This window comes from Salmo salar, chromosome ssa28 (genome assembly GCF_905237065.1).
Source record: "Salmo salar chromosome ssa28, Ssal_v3.1, whole genome shotgun sequence".
In the NCBI taxonomy this organism is placed as follows: Eukaryota; Metazoa; Chordata; class Actinopteri; order Salmoniformes; family Salmonidae; genus Salmo; species Salmo salar.
This window is the reverse complement of record NC_059469.1, coordinates 27107501-27135050: the sequence shown is the minus strand read 5'-3', so window position 1 is coordinate 27135050 and position 27550 is coordinate 27107501. Positions and strand designations below refer to the sequence as shown.

General features: G+C 44.3%; 1 pseudogene; it reads left to right on the top strand.

Annotated features, from left to right (window-relative positions):
* LOC106589779 (DNA primase large subunit-like) overlaps positions 1 to 27550 on the top strand; it is a 104674-nt pseudogene that overhangs the window by 68774 nt on the left and 8350 nt on the right.

Genomic DNA, 27550 nt, shown 5'->3' with positions numbered 1-27550 from the left:
GACAAGGTGAGACCTAGGGAGCATGCTGGCTAATTACATAGTTGGTCAACTTCTCTCCTTGTTTTATTCGCTCTGAGCTTTAGATAGCCTTGTTTTATTTGCTCGGAATAGAAATATAGATTTTTTAATGAAACTGTAAAACTGTTTCATTCTACACTTGTCTTTTCTTTGTATTTGTGTAGTGAATTTAGGGTCAGGTGTTTGCTCATGAACAGCTGTTTTGATAGGCAGACGACAGTGGATGGTTTCACAGGTGAGGTGTGGAAATTGCAGTTCTGCTGTCGTTACAAAGCTTTTCAACATTGCCAGGGTCTTTTCTACTCTAGCAATGTAACCTTCAAAAACAAATGCATCACTCGCAATAGGCTTTGTTCTGTGGGGGCTGTTGAAGGATGACCACTGAGACTCAGAGGGCTGAGGGAGGAGAAGCAGCTCCCTTAACAACCAGCCTAAGGAGTCCACCAGGAGAGGGGCATCAGGATTCTTAATGTTCTCTACTGGTGAGTGGCAATGGCCCAGCGCGGCCTGATTCTGCCTAGGCTGCTGCTGCTTCCTACCGCAGTGTATCCTGGGATGGTCTCCAGATTTCAGTCGAAGCCTGACAGGATGTTTGAGAGCTAGGCTACGTGTAGGAATTGCGCTCCCAACAGTTTAGCTGAATTGATCAGCTCCCACAGTGAAAGAAATACCCTCGCTAACTTTCTCTGCGAGTGTGTGTGTGTGTGTGTGTGTGTGTGTGGGGGGGGTCAGATGAGTTAATGTTCAGACCGCATCTGTAATTGAGAAGCATATCAAATATTTAGACATCACTCTTGGTATGAGGAGGATAATTCATGCCTATTGCAGCGTAAAATTGCATCAGCCCAATACTTGTAATGCAAATTCTAATATTTTGTTCACGTATGCATATAGCAGTATTCTAAATAAAGGTGTTTGTTCTGTGCCTATAATGCCAAGATATTCTACAACTACTGTGCAGAATAGCTGTGCTTAGTAACAGGGCAGTCCTCTCAATCTTAACTTCTTTATTGCTCTACTGTCTTCCAAAGTCTACTTTACTGAACAATGTATCTTGATGTGTTATCTTCAGGCAGGAAGTGGTGCATCATTTATGGTAAAAACACTGTCCCCTTTCCAATGGCAAAGGTAAGTGGTGTTCAGCAAGCACTGGATTGGTCCAGAGATAATGGACCCAGTTTGGTAGTATAGCATCCCCATTCCTTGACATACAAATGCACAAACGCACATACACACCACACCCACACTGGCAAAGCAGCTGCCTGTTTAATTAGTGAACTCTCCTCCTCCTGAGGCATCAGCCCACAGCACCAACGTGGCCTCGTCCATCAAGCAGCCCTAACTGCCTGGCCTAGATGCTGTTTACTCAGCAAAACCCACCTGCACCTCCATGACTTCCCACCACTAATTGACAGAGAGAGGAGACAATCAAGGGTGGTAGGGTGTGAAGTGGGTGGGATTCACCACTGCTATATCTGTGGAGTTTTCAAGCAGGTTAGGACACCTCGACTGAACTAAATGCCTTGAGTTGCTCCAGTGGAAACGTAATTATTTCATTCTAAGCCATTCTAAGTGATCCCTGGCCATGACCACACTCTCCGAGGGTGTCTCTGGGGGAGTGGGATATGCAAACAACAAAATATCCCTCCACACACTTGTATATGTGTGAAACTGTACAAATATACTCACCCCCCTAGTTGACCTTTTGAAGTCATTCTGTGTCCAAAGCTTGGTTCAATCTATTTATGCAGCAAGATCAAGATAGTGGGATTGTTGAAGTTGGTTTATCTGATCAGAGTCATGTTACTGGATTATTTCACTGATAGCTGTCAAGGATGCATCTAAACTCTTATGTGGCATCCTCTTCTCATTGTCTCCGTTCCTTAAACTCTCCACTAATCTGAAAACAGGGTAGGTGAAAGCAGCATGTCTAAGGCCTATCAGGCATCATGGTTAACAATGTTTATCTGCAACGTGTTGTCCTCAAAAGTTCTGAAAAGGCCTGTTGGGTTCTAAAAACATTCTTGCATAATTAGCACTATGAAGGTCTTTCCAAAATGAAGACTTGGATTATTGACATTGTGTGCATTGTTTTGCATGACTAATAACTTTGGGATCATTGGGTAACACATTGATCGTTTTTATTTGTGCTCATTAAAGTTTGCATTGAGAGTGAGAAATGAACACATGAAGCCAATTTGAACCATCAGGAAGGGGGTGCTTGCTAGGAGTGTTGATGTTTCCGCCTGGATTAGCCTATAAAACTGACTAATTGGATATGTTAACAGTTTCAGATTATTTATTTTTCACCTACAAAACAGTTAATTCTGTATTTGTGTGATGAGCAGTAGAACCAACATAGTTTTGGGCTTTTTGGTTTATTATGTCAGTGTGCTTGCTTATTTCAATGATGTAGTCTTTCTACTTTGTTTCAACATCATGTACCTGCCTATAAACCCATGCATGACAGAGGTGAAGCAGTGCATTCTGATACCTGTAGTGAATAAACGCCAGTGTTCGCTAAAATATAATTATGCTCAATGTTATGGTATTTATTATGTAGGTATTTGTTTATTTTCATTATATCCTACAGTGAGACCAAAGACACCCTTTATAACAAAGCCCTGTTTGTTTCTCCCTGGACTCCTATTCATGACTCAGTCCTCCATAAATCCACTTTGTTTTCCTGTCATCTGATACTTTCTCATTCACTGCCCTTGATTGAAACCGGGTAATTAGGTAATTGACCCAGGAACCTTGAGTGTGTCTGGCGACGCCGTACGTGACTGGCTGCGTGCAAAATCCTTACAAACTTCAATTCCTCCTTGAAGGAGCTACAGGTTTTTATTATTCAAGTCACTCCCAGGATGTAATCTCTGTTTCCGTCTAGTTCTGTGCTTAATGTCTCTGCCGAGGCATTAGTCTTTGGAGCTCTCTTGCTTTTGCTGTCTGCTCTTGATACATTTCACACAGCCAGAGGAGAAAGGCAGGGGAGCTGTGTACTCTTTTCGCACCCTGGAATCCTGAAAGAAAATACTTCCTGGATTGGAAAAACAAAGCTTCTGAACATAGGTGATGATTGCTAAGAGACTGGTGCCTCAAAATAACCTACACTATAGGCTTGGATTCTCTGAAGGAACTTTTCCAAAATTGGATTAAAACTGGATGGATTTGAAGAAGACTTAACATATTAATATAGCCAATATCCTCTGTGCTTTTCACCTTATTCCACAGCCAGGTTATATCCTACACTTCCCAAAATGTAAGCCCACATTTATTTATTATCCATAAAGGCAGAAAGTGCCTAAGAACTACACTGAGTCTACCAAACATTAGGAACACCTTCCTAATATTGAGTTGCACCACCCCGCCCCTACCTTTTGCCCTCAGAACAGCCTCCATTCATCGGGGCAAGGTGCCGAAAGCGTTCCTCAGGGATGCTGGCCCATGTTGACTCCAATGCTTCCCACAGTTGTCAAGTTGGCTGGATGTCCTTTGGGTGGTGGACCGTTCTTGATACACACGGGAAACTGTTAAGCATGAAAACCCCAGCAGTTCTTGACACAAACTGGTGTGCCTAGCATCTACTACCATGCCCTGTTCAAAGGCACTTAAATCGTTTGTCTTGCACATTCATCCTTTGAATGGCACACACACACAATCCATGTCTCAATTGTATCGAGGCTTAAAAATCCTTTAACTTGTCTCCTCCCCTTCATCTACACTAGGGTTGAATGGAGGGAACCCGGTTACCGAGATTTACCGCCCAAAACCACTCCCTTTTCCCGGGATAAATAACTGGCAGATACTGGTAAATTATGATAAATTATTTATATGAACAGCATGGTGTGAAATGAAACTGTTAAATTATATGCGATGTCTAAATCTGGCTTCTCTACGGCCTCTGCATGATGAATCATCAACCCTCAGAGTGGGGACAGACAGCCCATCTCAGTATGGAGCGCATTTCACAATGCATGTAGACCTATGATCTCATTGTAACTTTTTTCCTCTGACATGTAGGCCTACATTTGCTGCAGCATAGCCCATGATACAGTAATATATAGAACGAATGTGCATCTAATTTACCCATCTCCATCTGGCTTTCGAGGGTTACCTTGTTTTTTAATTGCCAAGATGTATTTTTTTTATTGCTTCTGCAGAGTTTTAAACCATCACTTGAATATTGTTGCTTTAAATCAGTTCACGCGCGAACACTCTTGCACTCGCTCGCACACACAACCTACCTGACTGTGATTGAGAGGATCTGCATAGAAGAATGGGAGAAACTCCCCAAATACAGGTATGCCAAGCATGTAGCGTCATACCCAAGAAGACTCAAGGCTGTAATCATTGCCAAAGGTGCTTCAACAAAGTACTGAGTAAAGTGTCTGAAAACGAATGTAAATGTGATATTGACATTTACATATTTACATATTGCTAAATTTAAAAAAAACTGTTTTTGCTTCGTCATTATAGGGTATTGTGTGTAGATTGATGAAGAAAAACATTAATTTAATACATTTTAAACTTAAGCTGTAACGTAACAAAATGTGGAGAAAGGGATGGGGTCTGAATACTTTCCGAATGCAGTGTAGATGTCCGAGCCTACCTCTTTCAGGTAATAAATTCAGTGCAGTATTAGCCTTATGCCTTATATTTAGCTAATTAATGATGGGTTATGCATAATAAGTTTCTAATTTATACCCTCTGTCTCTTGCTCAATTCATAAGGACCTGTTCTCCGCTGGCCTCTCCTTAAAAACCACTCCTTAGCTCTTGGAGTCCCAAGCAGGAAAAGCTAGACTTGAATAACTTGCTGGACATGATTTATTTGAGCATTTCTTATACCAATAGACTATTCGAAGAGGGATGCAATCTCTTTTTTGCTGAATGTTAAATTCAGCAGCCAATAGAACTCACGGGTAGTTTGAAAGAAGAGTAAATGCGCTATGGCGGTAGGCTATAGCAGTTATTCATTCAGAACCATAACCATTCAATCTTCTTGAAGAGACATGAAAGCCTTCTGCATCTAATTCTAGTCCTATATTATTCAAGGACATCAATAGAATGATGATGATAAGGACAACACAATGTGTTTTATTTAACTGTTGAAAGTGAGGAAGGAATGAAGTAATACTAGAGAAAGAGGAGTTAGGCTAATAACATTAGGGGAAATATTATGAAAGGTACTGTATATATGAGTCAGCCTACTAATTTGACAAAAAGGCCCTATTATATTTCAAAATCAAATTCGCTAGCCTACAGTGCTTTCGGAAAGTATTCAGACCCCTTGACCTTTTGTTACGCTACAGCCTTATTCTAAAACAGATTTTAGAATATTTTGGGAGCTTCTCCCATTCTTCTCTGCAGATCCTCTCAAGCTCTGTCAGGTTGGATGGGGAGGGTCGCTGCACAGCTGTTTTCAGGTCTCTCCTGAGATGTTCAATCGGGTTCAAGTCTGGAATCTGGCTGGGCCACTCAAGGACATTCAGAGATTTGTCCCGAAGCCACTCCTGCATAGTCTTGGCTGTGTGCTTAGGGTCGTTGTCCAGTTGGAAGGAGTCTTTCCCTAGATCCTGACTAGTCTCCCAGTCCCTGCCGCTGAAAAACCTCCACACAGAAGGATGCTGTCACCATGCTTTACCATATGGATGGTGCCAGGTTTCCTCCAAATGCAATGCTTGACATTCATTTTTTTACATTTTAGTAATTTAGCAGACGCTCTTCTCCAGAACGACTTACAGTAGTGAATGCATACATTTCATGCATTTATTTTTATTTTTATTTTTTTTGTACTGGCCCCCCATGGGTATCGAACCCACAACCCTGGCGTTGCACACACCATGCTGGCGTTGCAAACACCATGTTGCTCTACCAACTGAGCCACAGGGAAGACTAATAGTTTAATATTGTTTTCATCAGACCAGAGAATCTTCTTTTGCAGGGTTTGAGAGTCCTTTAGGTGTCTTTGGGCATACTCTAAGCGTGCTATCTTGTGCCTTTTACTGAGAAGTGGCTTCCGTCTGGCCACTCTACCATAAAGGCCTGATTTGGTGGAGTACTGTAGAGATGGTTGTCCTTCTGGAAGGTTCTCCCATCTCAACAGAGGACCTCTGGAGCTCTGTCAGAGTGATCATTGGGTTCTTGGAGCTCTGCGGACAATTCTTTCGACCTGATGGCTTGGTTTTTGCTCCGACATGCACCAATCAACTCTTGGACCTTATATAGACAGGTGTGTGCCTTTTCCAAATCATGTCCAATCAATTCAATTTATCACAGGTGGACTCCAAGTTGTAGAAACATCTCAGGGATGATCATGTCACGCCCTGATCTGTTTCACCTGTTCCTGTTATTGTCTCCACCCCCTCCCCTCTACCCCCTCGCTTATTTTCCCTGGTGTATTTATCCCTGTGTATCCTGTCTCTCTGTGCCAGTTCGTCTTGTATGTTAGTCAAGTCAACCAGCGTGTTTTTCCCGGAGCCTTCATCTGGTCTGGGTGGAGGATGCCCGGAACACTCTTCCCAGTTCTGCCATGGGACTCTCCCCTTTTGAGTGCTTCATGGGGTATCAGCCTCCACTCTTCCCTGAGCAGGAGGTCAGCGTACCCTCGGCCCAGATGTTTGTCCGCCGCTGTCGACGTACATGGAGAAGAGCCAGGGCGGCTATTCTCAAGACCAACTCCAGGTATCGTCGGGCAGAGGGTATGGCTTTCCACTCGGGAGCTGTCTCCCCGGTTCATTGGTCCTTTTCTCATCTCCAGAGTCCTGAGTTTCACTGCTATCTGTCTTGTTACCCCGTACCCTCCGTATTCACCCTACCTTCCATGTGTCTAGGATTAAGCCTGTGTCTCACTGTACTTTGTCTTCTATCTCCAGGCCCATCCCTCCCCCCGGGTTATTGGTGGCCAGCCAGCATATACGGTGAGACTCCTCCTGAAGGTTCGACCACGGGGTAAGGGTTTCCAGTACCTGGTTGACTGAGAGGGTTATGGCCCGGAGGAGAGGTGCTGGGTTGCTGCTAAAGACATCTTGGATCTGGCCCTCATCGCCGATTTTCCACAGCCAACACCCCGGTCAGCCAGGTATGTGCCCAGGTAGGACGCCAGGTGGTGTTCCTGGGGGGGGGGGGTACTGTCACGCCCTGATCTGTGTTTCACCTGTTCCTGTTATTGTCTACACCCCCTCCAGGTGTCGCTTATTTTCCCCAGTGTATTTATCCCTGTGTTTCCGGTTTCTCTGTGCCAATTCATATTGTATGTTAGTCAAGTCAACCAGCGGGTTTTTCCCGTACTCCTTTTGCTGTTCTCTTTTTGATAGTCTTCCTGGTTTTGACCCCTGCCTGACTCTGGACTACTTTCCAGCCTGCCCTGACCTTGATTCTGCCTGCTCTTCGGTACCTTTTGGACTCTGAACTGGTTTTGACCCTTTTTCCTGTCCATGACCATTCTCTTGCCTTACCCTATTGGATTAATAAATATTGTTAGACGCCAACCATCTGCCTCCTGTGTCTGCATCTGGGTCTCGACTTATCATGATAGATCAATGGAAACTGGATGCACCTGAGCTCATTTTTCAAAATTCTCATAATGAAGTGTTCGAATACTTTTTTAAATAAGGTATATCTGTTTTTTATTTTTAATACATTTGCAAAAATATAAAGACCTGTTTTCGCTTTGTCATTATGGGGTGTTGAGTGTAGGTTCCTGAGGATTTTTTAAAAATGTAATCCATTTTAGAATAAGACTAACATAACAAAATGTGGGGAAAAATCAAGGGGTCTGAATACTTCCCGAAGGCACTGTATATGTACTTAATGTTTTGTATACTCAGTGTATGTAGCTTGTATCATCAAGCTATTTACCCTACCCACTAATATAGAGCAAAAAGCTGCACTTCAAAACTAACTTCAAAAGCAGACAAATGAATGTGCATTTTGGGAAGAGCCATGATGTATTGTGGAGTCCCTCACCTTCAATGTTGTACTGTTTATTTTACAAGGTGTTCTTTGTTATGAGGCTTGTAGCAGTGATTACAATGAAACATGTTTTAATGGCATTACACAAGATGGATTAGGGCTAGTGACACATCAGTCACAATGGACCGTCTCTGAGGAGCCACGGGAAGGTTTACACACACTTCTAATTCCTTCTGTTTCAGGTTTCTCTGTCGCCATTACCAAAGTATGTTGGACTGGAGATGTTAACAGCCTGTACAGTAAGCCCCCAGGGTAGACACTGCATTAACTAACAGGCTGTACAGTAAGCCCCCAGGGTAGACACTGCATTAACCAACAGGCTGTACAGTAAGCCCCCAGGGTAGACACTGCATTAACCAACAGGCTGTACAGTAAGCCCCCAGGGTAGACACTGCATTAACCAACAGGCTGTACAGTAAGCCCCCAGGGTAGACACTGCATTAACTAACAGGCTGTACAGTAAGCCCCCAGGGTAGTCACTGCATTAACCAACAGGCTGTACAGTAAGCCCCCAGGGCAGACACTGCATTAACTAACAGGCTGTACAGTAAGCCCCCAGGGTAGACACTGCATTAACTAACAGGCTGTACAGTAAGCCCCCAGGGTAGACACTGCATTAACCAACAGGCTGTACAGTAAGCCCCAGGATAGACACTGCATTAACTAACAGGCTGTACAGTAAGCCCCCAGGGTAGACACTGCATTAACTAACAGGCTGTACAGTAAGCCCCCAGGATAGACACTGCATTAACCAACAGGCTGTACAGTAAGCCCCCAGGGTAGACACTGCATTAACCAACAGGCTGTACAGTAAGCCCCCAGGGTAGACACTGCATTAACCAACAGGCTGTACAGTAAGCCTCCAGGGTAGACACTGCATTAACTAACAGGCTGTACAGTAAGCCCCCAGGGTAGACACTGCATTAACCAACAGGCTGTACAGTAAGCCCCCAGGGCAGACACTGCATTAACCAACAGGCTGTACAGTAAGCCTCCAGGGCAGACACTGCATTAACTAATAGGCTGTACAGTAAGCCCCAAGGGTAGACACTGCATTAACCAACAGGCTGTACAGTAAGCCCCCAGGGTAGACACTGCATTAACTAACAGGCTGTACAGTAAGCCCCAAGGGTAGACACTGCATTAACCAACAAGCTGTACAGTAAGCCCCCAGGGTAGACACTGCATTAACTAACAGGCTGTACAGTAAGCCCCCAGGGTAGACACTGCATTAACTAACAGGCTGTACAGTAAGCCCCCAGGGTAGACACTGCATTAACTAACAGGCTGTACAGTAAGCCCCCAGGGCAGACACTGCATTAACCAACAGGCTGTACAGTAAGCCCCCAGGGTAGACACTGCATTAACTAACAGGCTGTACAGTAAGCCCCCAGGGTAGACACTGCATTAACTAACAGGCTGTACAGTAAGCCCCCAGGGTAGACACTGCATTAACCAACAGGCTGTACAGTAAGCCTCCAGGACAGACACTGCATTAACCAACAGGCTGTACAGTAAGCCCCCAGGGTAGACACTGCATTAACCAACAGGCTGTACAGTAAGCCCCAAGGGTAGACACTGCATTAACCAACAGGCTGTACAGTAAGCCCCCAGGGTAGACACTGCATTAACTAACAGGCTGTACAGTCAGCCCCCAGGGTAAACACTGCATTAACCAACAGGCTGTACAGTAAGCCCCCAGGGTAGACACTGCATTAACCAACAGGCTGTACAGTAAGCCCCCAGGGTAGACACTGCATTAACCAACAGGCTGTACAGTAAGCCTCCAGGACAGACACTGCATTAACCAACAGGCTGTACAGTAAGCCCCCAGGGTAGACACTGCATTAACTAACAGGCTGTACAGTAAGCCCCCAGGGTAGACACTGCATTAACTAACAGGCTGTACAGTAAGCCCCCAGGGTAGACACTGCATTAACTAACAGGCTGTACAGTAAGCCCCCAGGGTAAACACTGCATTAACCAACAGGCTGTACAGTAAGCCCCCAGGGTAGACACTGCATTAACCAACAGGCTGTACAGTAAGCCTCCAGGACAGACACTGCATTAACCAACAGGCTGTACAGTAAGCCCCCAGGGTAGACACTGCATTAACTAACAGGCTGTACAGTAAGCCTCCAGGGTAGACACTGCATTAACCAACAGGCTGTACAGTAAGCCCCCAGGGTAAACACTGCATTAACCAACAGGCTGTACAGTAAGCCCCCAGGGTAGACACTGCATTAACTAACAGGCTGTACAGTAAGCCCCCAGGGTAGACACTGCATTAACCAACAGGCTGTACAGTAAGCCCCCAGGGTAGACACTGCATTAACCAACAGGCTGTACAGTAAGCCCCCAGGGTAAACACTGCATTAACCAACAGGCTGTACAGTAAGCCCCCAGGGTAGACACTGCATTAACCAACAGGCTGTACAGTAAGCCCCCAGGGTAGACACTGCATTAACCAACAGGCTGTACAGTAAGCCTCCAGGACAGACACTGCATTAACCAACAGGCTGTACAGTAAGCCCCCAGGGTAGACACTGCATTAACTAACAGGCTGTACAGTAAGCCCCCAGGGTAAACACTGCATTAACCAACAGGCTGTACAGTAAGCCCCCAGGGTAGACACTGCATTAACCAACAGGCTGTACAGTAAGCCCCCAGGGTAGACACTGCATTAACCAACAGGCTGTACAGTAAGCCTCCAGGACAGACACTGCATTAACCAACAGGCTGTACAGTAAGCCCCCAGGGTAGACACTGCATTAACTAACAGGCTGTACAGTAAGCCTCCAGGGTAGACACTGCATTAACCAACAGGCTGTACAGTAAGCCCCCAGGGTAAACACTGCATTAACCAACAGGCTGTACAGTAAGCCCCCAGGGTAGACACTGCATTAACCAACAGGCTGTACAGTAAGCCCCAAGGGTAGACACTGCATTAACCAACAGGCTGTACAGTAAGCCCCCAGGGTAGACACTGCATTAACCAACAGGCTGTACAGTAAGCCCCAAGGGTAGACACTGCATTAACCAACAGGCTGTACAGTAAGCCCCCAGGGTAGACACTGCATTAACTAACAGCCTGTACAGTAAGCCCCCAGGGTAGACACTGCATTAACTAACAGGCTGTACAGTAAGCCCCAAGGGTAGACACTGCATTAACTAACTGCCTGTACAGTAAGCCCCCAGGGTAGACACTGCATTAACTAACAGGCTGTACAGTAAGCCCCAAGGGTAGACACTGCATTAACCAACAGGCTGTACAGTAAGCCCCCCAGGGTAGACACTGCATTAACTAACAGGCTGTACAGTAAGCCTCCAGGGCAGACACTGCATTAACTAACAGGCTGTACAGTAAGCCTCCAGGACAGACACTGCATTAACTAACAGGCTGTACAGTAAGCCCCCAGGGTAGACACTGCATTAACTAACAGGCTGTACAGTAAGCCCCCAGGGTAGACACTGCATTAACCAACATGCTGTACAGTAAGCCCCCAGGGTAGACACTGCATTAACTAACAGGCTGTACAGTAAGCCCCCAGAGCAGACACGGTGTTTACCAACAGCTATGTCAACATCTCATCAGTAAAATGGGTAGAGGACTGTTTGGGATTAAATCAAGTTAAACCAGCTTCACGCTAATATGACTTGCATGCTTTTTCTCCCTTTTGTCTTATTGAAGCCAACTTCTTAGGAACAATTTCCCCTGGGGATGTTTGATAAGGCTTTGAAATGAGAGCCTCATTGTTGGACTGCATTTGTTTTTTGTTGTTTTTGGTGGTATGCTTATGAGGCATTTTTGGTATTGAATGAATTAGTTTTGTAGATGAATGACTTTGAAATGGACAAATGTTCACATTGTGATTCATCATTGGATAAGCTAGCTTTTCAGTTATGATTACAGTTTAGAGTCAAGACGTGTCTTTTGATCAGTCTCACTACAACTAACCTAGATTTTGCATTCAAACATGGGAAAAAAGAGCAGGTCTCAGGATTTGATGTCTTGAAATCACCTTCCCAAAAGAAAAGCTTGAAATTACAAATAAGAGCTTGCTGCCTATTTATTTCAGCTGGAATCTTTCAAGCTCGGTCATGAAATAACAATGCACTTCCTCCAATGAGCATTTGCATACATTACATTGGAACTAGTTGACATTATTACAGTAATTAGTTAGTGTTATAAAAGTAAGTGGGGTATGCAGTGGAAGAATGACAGGCTTTGTGTGCGGCAGTCTTTCAGTGGAGCACTGAATGGATGAATGGCTGGCATTTCTGACACTCAATAGCTACGCCTCTGTATAATTAGACTGGCTTCATTTAGCTAATGCCATTGTTGTCCTTGGAGCTAAGCTCCTTGTGAGAAGCTCTTATTACTGAATGGACCAGTAGGTTGGGGGGGGGGGGGATTGATAGTTACATATCGCAATTATTATTTTGGACAATATTTTCATCCTATAGCTTGTTCTCCATCTTCTTTTTATAGAGCCGACATGTTATCAGCACTTATTTCCATGAATAATCAAAATATATTTTCTCCTGCTCTCTTTTGTCTCTCTGCAGCAGACATACACTGAGTGTACAAAACATTAAGAACACCTGCTCTATCCATGAGACTGACCAAGTGAATCCAGGTGAAAGCTGTTGTCCCTTCTTGATGTCACCTGTTAAATCCACTTCAATCAGTGTAGATGAAGGGTAGGAAACAGAAAAAACTTCTTATGGCTTGGGGGCGCTATTTTCACGTCCGGATGAAAAGTGTGCCCCAAGTAAACTGCCTGCTACTCAGGCCCAGAAGCTAGGATATGCATATAATTGGTAGATGTGGATATAAAACACTCTGAAGTTTCTAAAACTCTTTGAATGATGTCTGTGAGTATAACATAACTTATTTGGCAGGTGAAACCCCGAGAACAAACCATCCAGGATTCTTTTTTATGTAGGTCACACTCTTTTCAATGGGATTTCATTGGGAATCTAGAATTCTAAGGCAGTTGCTTACAGTTCCTATCGCTTCCACTGGATGTCAACAATCTTTAGAAATTGGTTGATGTTTTTCCTTTGTGTAATGAAGAAGTAGCCCTGTTCAGAACGAGGGTCGAGTGAAGTGGACTGTTTGATAAAAGCACGCTCCACTTTGTTTTCCTCCGTTATTGAACGCAGTTTATCCCGTCTTAAATTTTATTGATTATTTACTTTAAAAACCACCTAAAGTTGTATTAGGAAAGTTGTTTGAAATGTTTAGACAAAGATTACAGGTAACTTATGAGATATTTTGTTGTCATGTTGCGCGAGTTGGAACCGGTGTTTTTCTGGATGAAACGCGCCAAATAAATGGACATTTTGGACATATAACAACGGAATTAATCGAACAAAAGGACCATTTGTGATGTTTATGGGACATATTGGAGTGCCAACAGAAGAAGCTCTTCAAAGGTAAGGCATGAATTATATCGTTATTTCTGAGTTTTTTTGTCGCGCCTGGCAGGATGAAATATGATTGTCTGTGTTTGTTTGATGGGGTGCTGTCCTCAGATAATAGCATGGTTTGCTTTTGCCGTAAAGCCTTTTTGAAATCTGACATGGTGTCTAGATTAACAAGAAGTTCAGCTTTAATTTGGTGTATTGCACTTGTGAATGTATGAAAGTTAAATATTGGTAATATAATTTTTTTTATTTGGCGCTCTGCCATTTCATCGGATGTTGTCAAATCAATTCCGTTAACGGGATTTGAGCCATAAGAAGTTATTAAAGAAGTGTTTTTAAGCCTCGAGACAATTGAAACATGGATTGTGACGTTACGTTAGTCTTATTCCAAAATTGATTTAATTGATGAGGGGAAAAAAACATCTACAGTGCAATCGGAAAGTATTCAGACCCCTTTCCTTTCTCCACATTTTGTTATGTTACAGCTTTAGTCTAAAATGTATTAAATTAATGTTTTTCCTCATCAATCTACACACAATACCCTATAATGACAAAACAAAAACCGGTTTTCAGATGTATTAAAAATAAAACATTACATTTACATAAGTATTCAGACCCTTTACTCAGTACTTTGTTGAAGCACCGTTGGCAGTGATTACAGCCTCAAGTCTTCTTGGGTATGACACTACAAGCTTGGCACACATGTATTTGGAGAGTTTCTCCCATTCTTCTATGCATATCCTCTCAAGCTCTGTCAGGTTGGATGGGGAGTGATGCTGCACAGCTATTTTCAGGTCTCTCCAGAGATGTTAGATCGGGTTCAAGTCCGGGCTCTGGCTGGGACACTCAAGGACATTGAGACTTGTCTCGAAGCCACTCCTGCGTTGTCTTGGCTGTGTGCTTAGGGTCGTTGTCCGGTTGGAAGGTGATCCTTCGCTCCTGTCTGAGGTCCTGAGCTCGCTGTACTTTGCTCCGTTCATCTTTCCCTCGATCCTGACTAGTCTCACAGTCCCTGCCGCTGAAAAACATCCCCATTGCATGATACTGCCACCACCATGTTTCACCGTAGGGATGGTGGCAGGTTTCCTCCAGATGTGACGCTTGGCATTCAGACCAAAGAGTTCAATCAGAATCTTGTTCCTGAGAGTCCTTTAGGTGCCTTTTGGCAAACTCCAAGCGGGCTGTCATGTGCCTTTTTACTGAGGAGTGGCTTCCATCTGGCCACTCTACCATAAAGGCCTGATTGGTGGTGTGATGCAGAGATTGTTGTCCTTCTGGAAGGTTTTCCCATCTCCAAAGAGGAACTTTGGAGCTCTGTCAGACTGACCATCGGGTTCTTGGTCACCTCTCTGACCAAGGCACTTCTCCCATGATAGCTCAGTTTGCATGGCTAACCAGCTCTAGGAAGAGTCTTGGTGGTTCCAAACTTCATCCATTTAAGAATGATGGAGGCCACTGTGTTCTTGGGGACCTTCAATGCTCCAGAAATGTTTTGGTTACCCTTCCTCAAATCTGTGCCTCAACATAATCCTGTCTCGAAGCTCTACAGACAATTCCTTCGACTTCATGGCTTGGTTTTTGCTCTGACATGCACTGTCAACTGTGGGACCTTATATAGACAGGCGTGTGCTTTTCTTAATCAAATCAAATTGTATTGGTCACATACACATGGTTAGCAGATGCGAGTGTAGCGAAATGCTTGTGCTTCTAGTTCCGACAGTGCAGTAATATCTAAGAAGTCATCTAATAATCTTCCAATAGCTACCTAATGCACACAATTCTAAAGGGGTGAATGAGAATATGTACATATAAATATATGGATGAGCGATGGCAGAGCGGCATAGGCAAGGTGCAATAGACGGTATAAAATACAGTATATACAAATGATATGACTAATGTAATATATGGAAACATTATTATCGTGGCATTATTAAAAGTGGCATTGTTTAAAGTGACTGTCACGACTTCCGCCGAAGTCGGCTCACCTCTTTGTTCGGGCGGCGTTCGGCGTCACCGGCCTTCTAGCCATCGCCGCTCCATTTTTCATTGTTCCGTTTTTTGTCTTGTTCCCCACACACCTGGTTTACATTCCCTAATCAACTGCATATATATATATTCCTCTGTTCCCTCCATGTCTTTGTGTGGGATTGCTTTGTTACGTGTTTTTTGTATTGACGCACCTAGCTGGTTTTTCCCCGGGTACTATGTGTCAACCCGGAGTATGTTTAATTGTTAAACATTTTTGCTTATTTGTGACTTTGTCGCGCTTTACACTTTTGCCTTTGGCTGGAGGTTTGTTGGACACTGTTGCGTCCGTCTGTTGTTTGCTTCTGCCGAAATGAAGTGTGTGCCTGATCACAACTCTCTGCTCTCCTGCACCTGACTTCAACACCAGTAGCGCATACGCTGACAGTGACTAGTGATCCATTTATTAAAGTGGCCAGTGATTGGGTCTCAATGTAGGCAGCAGCCTCTGTGAGTCAGTGATTGCTGTTTAGCAGATTGATGGCCTTGAGATAGAAGCTGGTTTGTAAGTCTCTCAGTCCCAGCTTTGATGCACTTGCACTGACCTCGCCTTCTGGATGGCAGCGGTGTGAACAGGCAGTGGCTTGGGTGGTTGTTGTCCTTGATGATCTTTTTGGCCTTCCTGTGACATCGGGTGCTGTAGGTGTCATGGAGGGCAGGTAGTTTGCCACCGGTGATGCGTTGTGCAGACCGCACCACCCTCTGGAGAGCCCGGTCGGTTGCAGGCGGTGCAGTTGCCATACCAGGCTGATACAGCCCGACATGATGGTCTCGATTGTTCATCTGTAAAAGTTTGTCAGGGTTTTGGGTGACAAGCCAAATTTCTTCAGCCTCCTGATGTTGAAGAGGCGCTGTTGTGCATTCTTCACCACACTGTCTGTGTGGGTGGACCATTTCTGTTTGTCTGTTATGTACGCCGAGGAACTTAACTTTCCACTTTCTCCACTGCTGTCCTTTTGATGTGGATAGGGCTGTGCTCCCTCTGCTGTTTCCGGAAGTCCACGATCATCTTGTTTTGTTGACGTTGAGTGAGAGGTTGTTTTCCTGACACCACACTCCGAGTGCTCTCACCTCCTCCCTGTAGGCTGTCTCATTATTGTTGGTAATCAAGCCAACTACTGTTGTGTCGTCTGCAAACTTGATGATTGAGTTGGAGGTGTGCATGGCCACACCATTGTGGGTGAACAGGGAGTACAGGAGGGGGCTGAGCACGCACCCTTGTGGGGCCCCAGCGTTGAGGGTCAGCGAAGTGGAGATGTTGTTTCCTACCTTCACCACCTGGGGGTGACCCGTCAAAGTCCAGGACCCAATTGCACAGGGTGGGGTTGAGACCCAGGGCCTCCAGCTTGATGATGAGCTTGGAGGGTACTATGGTGTTGAATGCTGAGCTGTTGTCAATGAACAGCATTCTTACATAGGTATTCCTCTTGTCCTGATGGGATAGGGCAATGTGCAGTGTGATGGCGATTGTATCGTCTGTGGACCTGTTGGGGCGGTATGCCAACTGAATTGGATCTAGGGTGGCTGGTAAGGTGGAGGTGATATGATCCTTGACTAGTCTCTCAAAGCACTTCATAATGACAGAAGTGAGTGCTACAGGGCGGTAGTCATTTAGTTCAGTTATCTTTGCTTTCTTGGGTACAGGAACAAGGGTGGCCATCTTGAAGCATGTCGGGACAGCAGACTGGGATAGGGAGTGATTGAATATGACCGTAAACACACCAGCCAGCTGGTCTACGCATGCTCTGAGGACGTGGCTAGGTATGCCATCTGGGCCAGCAGCCTTGCGAGGGTTAACATGTTTAACTGTTTTACTCATATCGGCCACGGAGAAGGAGAGGGGGTGGGAACAGTCCTTGTTAGTGGGCCAGGAAGGTGGCACTGTTATCCTCAAAACGGGCAAAGAAGGTGTTTAGTTTGTCTGGAAGCGTGACGTTGGTGTCCGTGACTTGGCTGGTTTTCTTTGTGTAGTCCATGATTTTCTATAGACCCTGCCACATACGTCTCGTGTCTGAGCCGTTGAATTGCGACTCCACTTTGTCCCTGTACCGACATTTTGCTTGTTTGATTGCCTTGCAGAGGGAATAACTACACTGTTTATATTCAGCCATATTCCCAGACCTCTTTCCATGGTTAAATGCGGTGGTTTGCGCTTTCTGTTGTGCGTGAATGCCGCCACCCATCCACGGTTTCTGGTTAGGGTAGGTTTTAATAGTCTCAGTGGGTACAACATCTCCAATGCACTTTTTTATAAACTCTCTCACCGAGTCAGCGTATAGATCAATGTTGTTCTCTGAGGCTGACAGGAACATATCCCAGTCTGCGTGATCAAAACAGTATTGACGCGTGGATTCTGATTGGTCAGACCAGCTTTGAATGGTTCTTGTCACTGGTACATCCTGTTTGAGTTTCTGCCTATAAGACGGTAGGAGCAAGATGGCGTCATGGTCGGATTTGCCCAAGGGAGGGTGGGGGAGGGTTTTGTATGCATCGCGGAAGTTAGAGTAGCAGTGATCTAGTGTATTACCCCCGCGCGTAGTGCAATCAATATGCTGGTAGAATTTAGGTAGCCTTGTTCTCAAATTTGCTTTGTTAAAATCCCTAGCTACAATAAATGCAGCCTCAGGATATATGGTTTCCAGTTTACATAGACTCCAGTGAAGTTCCTTGAGGGCCATCTTTGTGTCTGCTTGAGGGGGAATGTACACAGCTGTGACAATAACTGACTCGAATTCTCGTGGGAGGTAAAATGGCCGGCACTTGATTGTAAGGAATTCTAGATCGGGTGAGCAGAAGGACTTGAGTTCCTGTATGTTGTTATGATTACACAATGAGTCGTTCATCATGAAGCATACACCCCCGCCCTTCCTCTTCCCAGAGAGGTGTTTATCTCTGTCGGCGCGATGCATGGAGAAGCCCGGTGGCTGAACCGATTCCGACAACATATCCTGAGAGAGCCATGTTTCCGTGAAACAGAGAATGTCTCTCTGGAAGGCAACCCTTGCTTGAATTTAATCTTAATTTAACCTTAATCTACCTTGTTGTCAAGAGCCTGGATATTGGCGAGTAGTACATAAGTAATAATACACAAAAAAACTAAATACTTCATAGTTTCCTAAGGACTCGAAGCGAGGCGACCATCTCTGTCGGCACCATCTTGTAAATGATGTCCAATCAATCAAATTTACCACAGGTGGACTCCAATCCAGTTGTAGAAACATCTCAAGGATGGTCATTGGAAACAGGATGCACCTGAGCTCAATTTCGAGTCTCATAGCAAAGGGTCTGAATGATTATGTAAATAAGGTATTTCGGTTTTTTATTTTGAATAAATTTGGAAACTTTTTTTAAATACCACTTTTTGCTAAGTCATTATAGGGTATTGCGTGTAGATTGAGGGAAAACATTTAATTTAATCCATTTTAGAACAAGGCTGTAACGTAACAAAATGTAGAAAAGGGGAAGGGGTCTGAGAATGCACTGTATTTCCCATGTGCATCAGGAATGGTCCACCACCCAATGGACATCCAGCCAACTTGACACAAACATGGGAAGCACTGGATTCAACATCAGCCAGCGTCCATGTGGAACACTTTCAACACATTGTAGAGTCCATGCCCCCAATGAATTGAGGCTGTTCTGTGTCAAAAAGGGGGGGGGGGGGGGTGTTATCGTATTGTGAGGTCCCTGGCAAGTCCCAGCCTTACCTGTAGATATCTGGAAGGCACCATGGGAATTGACAAAGACAGATGTTAGGCTACTTAATAGTGGCTTGTGACCTTTCAATCAAAGTTATCAACTTCTCAGTGTGTTTGTGTCATTTCGTATACAGTATGTACCTGTCAAAGAACCTTTATCTCTTCTCAATGTTCAAAGATCAGTGTAAAACTCTTCATTGTGCACTGTCACTCATGAATATGTATGAATTGCAGTTAAGTCGTAACGGAGGAAACTTATACACAAATGTCTACGCACCGACAGAGCTCCTAGAACGATTTTAATACAGTAGGCTGTGATCTTTAAACTGGAAATGGCTTCCTAAATCCTTAAAAGCACCATATAATTAATATATGATCGGTGAGTAGTTTTATTACTCCTTATATTGCCACTATGTAGCTAGTCACCTTGTCAAGTTCAGGGGTTTTATTACAACTTTAATGGATTATGATGAGTACAATTGTGATTAATGTTTTCTCACTCTCCCACAGCCCACTGTTGATTTTACCATCAGGGGGAGGCTGTATTTCCCTTTTGAGCAGCTACAGGAGTACATATGATTGGTAAATTGAGTTCACCGCTGAGATTGAATGCAGTGACCCCCATCGAACGCAAACAGTGTAATGGTTTCTTAAGCACACGCCATATATTTTGGAGCAGGACTGGAGGCGGAGGCGGCGGCATGGACAGTAGGTCTGTCTGCAGAGACAAGAGCTGTGGCTATGGAATGCAAAGATGACAATCGGATGGTTTAGAGGCTCTGCCTTCACTGATGAAAGTGCTTCTCTGGGTTCTCTAATTATATAGTGAGTTTTGAGCAAGTTTTTCCGTATGTGCTTGTCATGACATTAATCATGATTGTACTCATCATAATCCATTGAAGTTGCAATAGAACCCCTGAACTTCATGAGCTAGCCGCATAGTGGTAATATAGGTCTATGTGCCTTTTTTCTACAAGGGTTGATTATTTTGATTGTGTAATCTGCCACACCAATGGGTCCACAATTCAGTGGGGACTTTCCAACAATAGGTTGTCTGTAGTGTACAGTATGTGCCTATAATGTGGCTGTGTGATTGGCGTTTTTACTCATTCCAATTGGTCTCCTTCATGTTAACGCATCTGACAAATGTCGACACTTGTCCGCGTTCATTCCTAGGGGTGAGTGACAGATCACAGCATGTATGTGAAGAGGTGTGCAGCCAGGAACAGGGAGAAGATGGAGGGGGGAAAGAGACGGAGGGAGGAAATGGGCCACATTATCCATAATCCAGTCACAGCTGTCTTGAGTTTGGTGATACCTCTACCGCAGTTTCCCTCTAATAGCTCGATTTTTCATGGCAGAAAACACCCTGCCACCACCGACATGATGTACGACAACGTCTCTGTTTTCACCCCCAACCTCCCGTCGCGCTGTTCCTGATCCCTTTTTCACTACAATCCCATGTCTCACATCTTTCTCTCTCGTGCTTTCTCGCTCTCTCTCTAACTCTCACACTTTTCTCACACCTCTCTCACACACACCTCTCTCTCTCTCTCTCTCTCTCTCTCTCTGTCTCTGTCTCTCTCTCTGTCATTCTCTCAATCTTTTGCCTTCTAGTTTGACAAAGCATATGCCTGCAACATCTGCGACATGTTTGGGAAGGAAGGCAAGTGCACAGACTACACCCCCTACAGTTGCATGAAGGTGATTTTGTCAACCCACCCAGCCAAGGCGACCAGCACGATGAGGCATGGGCCTGGAGACGTACTGCTTGAAAAGGGTTATGTTTGCATGCAATACAGTTTTCCTATGAACCCAGTCATAGCAAATGCAAGGCAGTGTTTTGATTTCAATGTCTAATCATTTGATGCATGCAAAAATACTATTGTCCTGGCATAGGAACTGGTCCCTCTGTTACGATGTTCATCTGACACAAACCAATGTGGTTCATGTTATATTATTTTAGCAGGTCTTGTGAATCTGCCATTCCCTCAGTTGTAATTTCTCTCTCTCTCTCCCCCCGTCTCACTCTATGACATGGTGGTTGCAGGGTGTCCATTCTGACGCAGTGACCCAGAGCTGCTGAAGCAGAAGCTGCAGTCTTATAAGGTCTCACCCAGCGGCATCAGTCAGGTAGGTTTGGCCCAGAACACAACACCCTCTCTGACCTCTGTTGTTAACCCATGACACAATGCAACATCAGCTCACTGCAGTTGTCACTAATATGTTCAGACAATCCCATCGACATGATTTACTTTGTATTAATGAATCTAATGTAACCTGGTGGTCTTATTGACATTTAGATATAAACTCAGCAAAAAAAAGAAACGTCCTCTCACTGTCAACTGTGTTTATTTTCAGCAAACTTAACATGTGTAAATATTTGTATGAACATAACAAGATTCAACAACTGAGACATGAACTGAACAAGTTCCACAGACATGTGACTAATAGAAATGGAATAATGTATCCCTGAACAAAATCAAAAGTAACAGTCAGTATCTTATCCTCATGGACTGCACCAGATTTGCCAGTTCTTGCTGTGAGATGTTACCCCACTCTTCCACCAAGGCACCTGCAAGTTCCCGGACATTTCTGGGAGGAATGGCCCTAGCTCTCACCCTCCGATCCAACAGGTCCCAGACGTGCTCAATGGGATTGAGATCCGGGCTCTTCGCTGGCCATGGCAGAACACTGACATTCCTGTCTTGCAGGAAATCACGCACAGAACGAGCAGTATGGCTGGTGGCATTGTCATGCTTGAGGGTCATGTCAGGATGAGCCTGCAGGAAGGGTACCACATGAGGGAGGAGGATGTCTTCCCTGTAATGCACAGCGTTGAGATTGCCTGCAATGACAACAAGCTCAGTCCAATGATGCTGTGACACACCGCCCCAGACCATGACGGACCCTCCACCTGCAAATTGATCCCGCTCCAGAGTACAGGCCTTGGTGTAACGCTCATTCCTTCGACGATAAACGCGAATCTGACCATCACCCCTGGTGAGACAAAACCAGAGCACTTTTTGCCAGTCCTGTCTGGTTCAGCGACGGTGGGTTTGTGCCCATAGGCGACGTTGTTACGGGTGATGTCTGGTGAGGACCTGCCTTACAACAGCCCTACAAGCCCTCAGTCCAGCCTCTCTCAGCCTATTGCAGACAGTCTGAGCACTGATGGAGGGAATGTGCGTTCCTGGTGTAACTCGGGCAGTTGTTATTTCCATCCTGTACCTGTCCTGCAGGTGTGATGTTCGGATGTACCTATCCTGTGCAGGTGTTGTTACACGTGGTCCGCCACTGCGAGGACGATCAGCTGTCTGCCCTGTCTCCCTGTAGCACTGTCTTAGGCGTCTCACAGTACGGACATTGCAATTTATTTCCCTGGCCACATCTGCAGTCCTCATGCCTCCTTGCAGCATGCCTAAGACACGTTCACGCAGATGAACAGGAACACTGGGCATCTTTCTTTTGGTGTTTTTCAGGGTCCGTAGAAAGGCCTCTTTAGTCTCCTAGGTTTTCGTAATTTTGACCTTAATTGCCTACCGTCTGTAAGCTGTTAGTGTCTTAATGGCCGTTCCACAGGTGCATGTTCATTAATTGTGTATGGTTCATTGAACAAGCATGGGAAACAGTGTTTAAACCCTTTACAATGAAGATCTGTGAAGTTATTTTGATTTTTACAAATGTATCTTTGAAAGACAGGGTCCTGAAAAAGGGACGTTTCTTTTTTTGCTGAGTTTTTATATAGATAGAGATATACAGTTGAAGTCGGAAGTTTATATACACCTTAGCCAAATACATTTAATCTCAGTTTTTCACAATTCCTGACATTTAATCCTAGTAAAAATTCTCTGTCTTAGGTCAGTTAGGATCACCACGTTATTTTAAGAATGTGAAATATCAGAATAATAGTAGAAAGAATGATTTATTTCAGCTTTTATTTCTTTCATCACATTCCCAGTGGGTCAGAAGTTTACATACACACTCAATTAGTATTTTGTAGCATTGCCTTTAAATTGTTTAACTTGGGTCAAATGTTGCGGGTAGCCTTCCACAAGCTTCCCACAATAAGTTGGGTGAATTTTGGCCTATTCCTCTTGACAGAGCTGGTGCAACTGAGTCAGGTTTGTAGGCCTCCTTGCTCGCACACGCTTTTTCAGTTCTGCCCACAAATTTTCTATAGGATTGAGGTCAGGGCTTTGTGATGGTCACTCCAATACCTTGACTTTGTTGTCCTTATGCCATTTTGCCACAACTTTGGGAGTATGCTTGGGGTCATTGTTCATTTGGAAGACCCATTTGCGACCAAGCTTTAACTTCCTGACTGATGTCTTGAGCTGTTGCTTCAATATATCCACATAATTTTCCTACCTCATGACGCCATCTATTTTGTGAAGTGCACCAGTCCCTCCTGCAGCAAAGCACCCCCACAACATGATGCTGCCACCCCCGTGCTTTACAATTGGGATGGTGTTCTTCGGCTTGCAAGCGTCCCCTTTTTCAACCAAACATAACAATGGTCATTATGGCCAAACAGTTATATTATTGTTTCATCAGACCAGAGGACATTTCTCCAAAAAGGTACAATCTTTGTCCCCATGTGCAGTTGCAAACCGTAGTCTGGCTTTTTTATGGCGATTTTGGAGCAGTGGCTTCTTCCTTGCTGAGCGGCCTTTCAGGTTATGTCAATATAGGACTTGTTTTACAGTGGATATAGATGCTTTTGTACCTGTTTCCTCAAGCATCTTCACAAGGTCCTTTGCTCTTGTTCTGGGATTGATTTTCACTTTTTGCACCAAAGTACATTCATCTCTAGGAGACAGAACGCGTCTCCTTCCTGAGCGGTATGAAGGCTGCGTGGTCCCATGGTGTTTATACTTGCGTACTATTGTTTGTACAAATGAATGTGGTACCTTCAGGCGTTTGGAAATTGCTCCCCAGGATGAACCAGACTTGTGGAGGTCTACAATCTTTTTTTCTGAGGTGTTGGCTGATTTCTTTTGATTTTGTCATGATGTCAAGCAAAGAGGCACTGAGTTTGAAGGTAGGCCTTGAAATACATCCACAGGTACACATCCAATTGACTCAAATGATGTCAATTAGCCTATCAGAAGCTTCTAAAGCCATGACATCATTTTCTGGAATTTTCCAAGCTGTTTATAGGCACAGTCAACTTAGTGTATGTAAACATCTGACCCACTGGAATTGTGATACGGTGAAATAATCTGTCTGTAAACAATTGTTGGAAAAATTACTTGTCATGCACAAAGTAGATGTCCTAACCGACTTGCCAAAACAATAGTTTAACAAGAAATTTGTGTAGTGGTTGAATAACGAGTTTGAATGACTCCAACCTAAGTGTATGTAAACTTGCGACTTCAACTGTATATACACTGCTCAAAAAAATAAAGGGAACACTTAAACAACACAATGTAACTCCAAGTCAATCACACTTCTGTGAAATCAAACTGTCCACTTAGGAAGCAACACTGATTGACAATAAATTTCACATGCTGTTGTGCAAATGGAATAGACAACAGGTGGAAATTATAGGCAATTAGCAAGACACCCCCAATAAAGGAGTGGTTCTGCAGGTGGGGACCACAGACCACTTCTCAGTTCCAATGCTTCCTGGCTGATGTTTTGGTCACTTTTGAATGCTGGCGGTGCTTTCACTCTAGTGGTAGCATGAGACGGAGTCTACAACCCACACAAGTGGCTCAGGTAGTGCAGCTTTTCCAGGATGGCACATCAATGCGAGCTGTGGCAAGAAGGTTTGCTGTGTCTGTCAGCGTAGTGTCCAGAGCATGGAGGCGCTACCAGGAGACAGGCCAGTACATCAGGAGACGTGGAGGAGGCCGTAGGAGGGCAACAACCCAGCAGCAGGACCGCTACCTCCGCCTTTGTGCAAGGAGGAGCAGGAGAAGCACTGCCAGAGCCCTGCAAAATGACCTCCAGCAGGCCACAAATGTGCATATGTCTGCTCAAACGGTCAGAAACAGACTCCATGAGGGTGGTATGAGGGCCCGACGTCCACAGGTGGGGGTTGTGCTTACAGCCCAACACCATGCAGGACGTTTGGCATTTGCCAGAGAACACCAAGATTGGCAAATTCGCCACTGGCGCCCTGTGCTCTTCACAGATGAAAGCAGGTTCACACTGAGCACATGTGACAGACGTGACAGAGTCTGGAGACGCCGTGGAGAACGTTCTGCTGCCTGCAACATCCTCCAGCATGACCGGTTTGGCCGTGGGTCAGTCATGGTGTGGGGTGGCATTTCTTTGGGGGGCCGCACAGCCCTCCATGTGCTCGCCAGAGGTAGCCTGACTGCCATTAGGTACCGAGATGAGATCCTCAGACCCCTTGTGAGACCATATGCTGGTGCGGTTGGCCCTGGGTTCCTCCTAATGCAAGACAATGCTAGACCTCATGTGGCTGGAGTGTGTCAGCAGTTCCTGCAAGAGGAAGGCATTGATGCTATGGACTGGCCCGCCCGTTCCCCAGACCTGAATCCAATTGAGCACATCTGGGACATCATGTCTCGCTCCATCCACCAATGCCACGTTGCACCACAGACTGTCCAGGAGTTGGTGGATGCTTTAGTCCAGGTCTGGGAGGAGATCCCTCAGGAGACCATCCGCCACTTCATCAGGAGCATGCCCAGGCGTTGTAGGGAGGTCATACCGGCACGTGGAGGCCACACACACCACTGAGCCTCATTTTGACTTGTTTTAAGGACATTACATCAAAGTTGGATCAACCTGTAGTGTGGTTTTCCACTTTAATTTTGAGTGTGACTCCAAATCCAGACCTCCATGGGTTGATAAATTGGATTTCCATTGATTATTTTTGTGTGATTTTGTTGTCATCACATTCAACTATGTAAAGAAAAAAGTATTTAATAAGATTATTTCATTCAAGATCAAGAATGTCTTGTTTAAGTGTTCCCTTTATTTTTTTGAGCAGTATATATATATATATATATATATATATATATATATATAGATAGATAGATAGATAGATAGATAGATAGATAGATAGATAGATAGATAGATAGATAGATAGATAGATAGATAGATAGATAGATAGATAGAGAGAGAGAGATGGCAAAAAACAAACACACATTACGGACATAACGTGAACACTATTGTGTCACCAAAACTCAGGCTTACAAAAGTCTGACTCAAACTGCTCCCCATGACAATACCAGAAAAATGGAAAGGAAGAACATTTCATTCTCTAAAAGTTAGGTGTACTATAGATTAGAATATGTATTCTGTACAGCACAAAATGTAGATTGTCATCACACTTTCTACAAGGTTGACTGATTTGTATTACACTAGGGAAAGTGAGGAATTAATTACTTTTTCCCAGATCTTAGTAAAACAATGCAGTCTTAATTTTTATGCACCAGAAGCTGTTATCTGTTAACCATATTTTATCAAGTGTTTATTTAATACAGGTTTAACCAATTTTCTGAAATCAAATTCGTTTCAGTTGACTTCAGATGCAATTTTCCTCAGGGATTGTTAGTCTCGTCAGTTGTGTTAGGGTAGTTTTAGCATTGATATCCTGTGTGCAGTTGAAACCTACAGTGCTCCAGCTTAGAGCCCAGCTTTTATATATGAGCAGCTCAGCTTAGTGAGATTACAGCTTTGACCGCCTCAGCATTCGTGTCTTTTAAAATGAATCGGGGCATATTTTCAACTGCACTTTTTAAGCACTTTCGATGTGTTCTCTCAACACATTAAACTGGGTTCAATGGTGCATGTAATGAAATAAAGTTGTAAGGCCTTGCTGTTACGTTCTCATGGAGTTATGGACCTTTAGGACGTTAATTTAATTCATGGTCCCCTTTTAATTGGGCCATAAAGTTCACTGTTTAAAGTCTGGTATGAAGAACATATACACGCAGCCTAACATCCCACAGTATACTCGAGAAATATAACGTTTCAAAGTCGTTTTGAAGTGTCCTGATGGGCGCAGCGGTCTAAGGCACTGCATCTCAGTGCAAGAGGCGTCACTATAGTCCCTGGTTTGAATCCAGGCTGTGTCACATCTGGCTGTGATTGGGTCCCATAGGGCGGCGCACAATAGGCAGTCATTGTAAATAAGAATTTGTTCTTAGCTGACTTGCCTAGTAAAATAAAGGATAAAATAGTTGTAGGCTATATTTTTTTATTTGTTGCATTTCTACATTTCTTTACTGAAAAATGTGACCATATAAAACAATCATTTATACACCCATTTCACTTATATATTCCACACATTATTTCACAACAAAAGACCAGTCTAGACTTGAAATTGAGGGTTTGTATACAGCTCCTTAGACATGTCTTTAGTGCATGTCTTTTTTAGACTGTTGGAGGTCAATTCTGCATCTGTGAATGTTTTGAGTA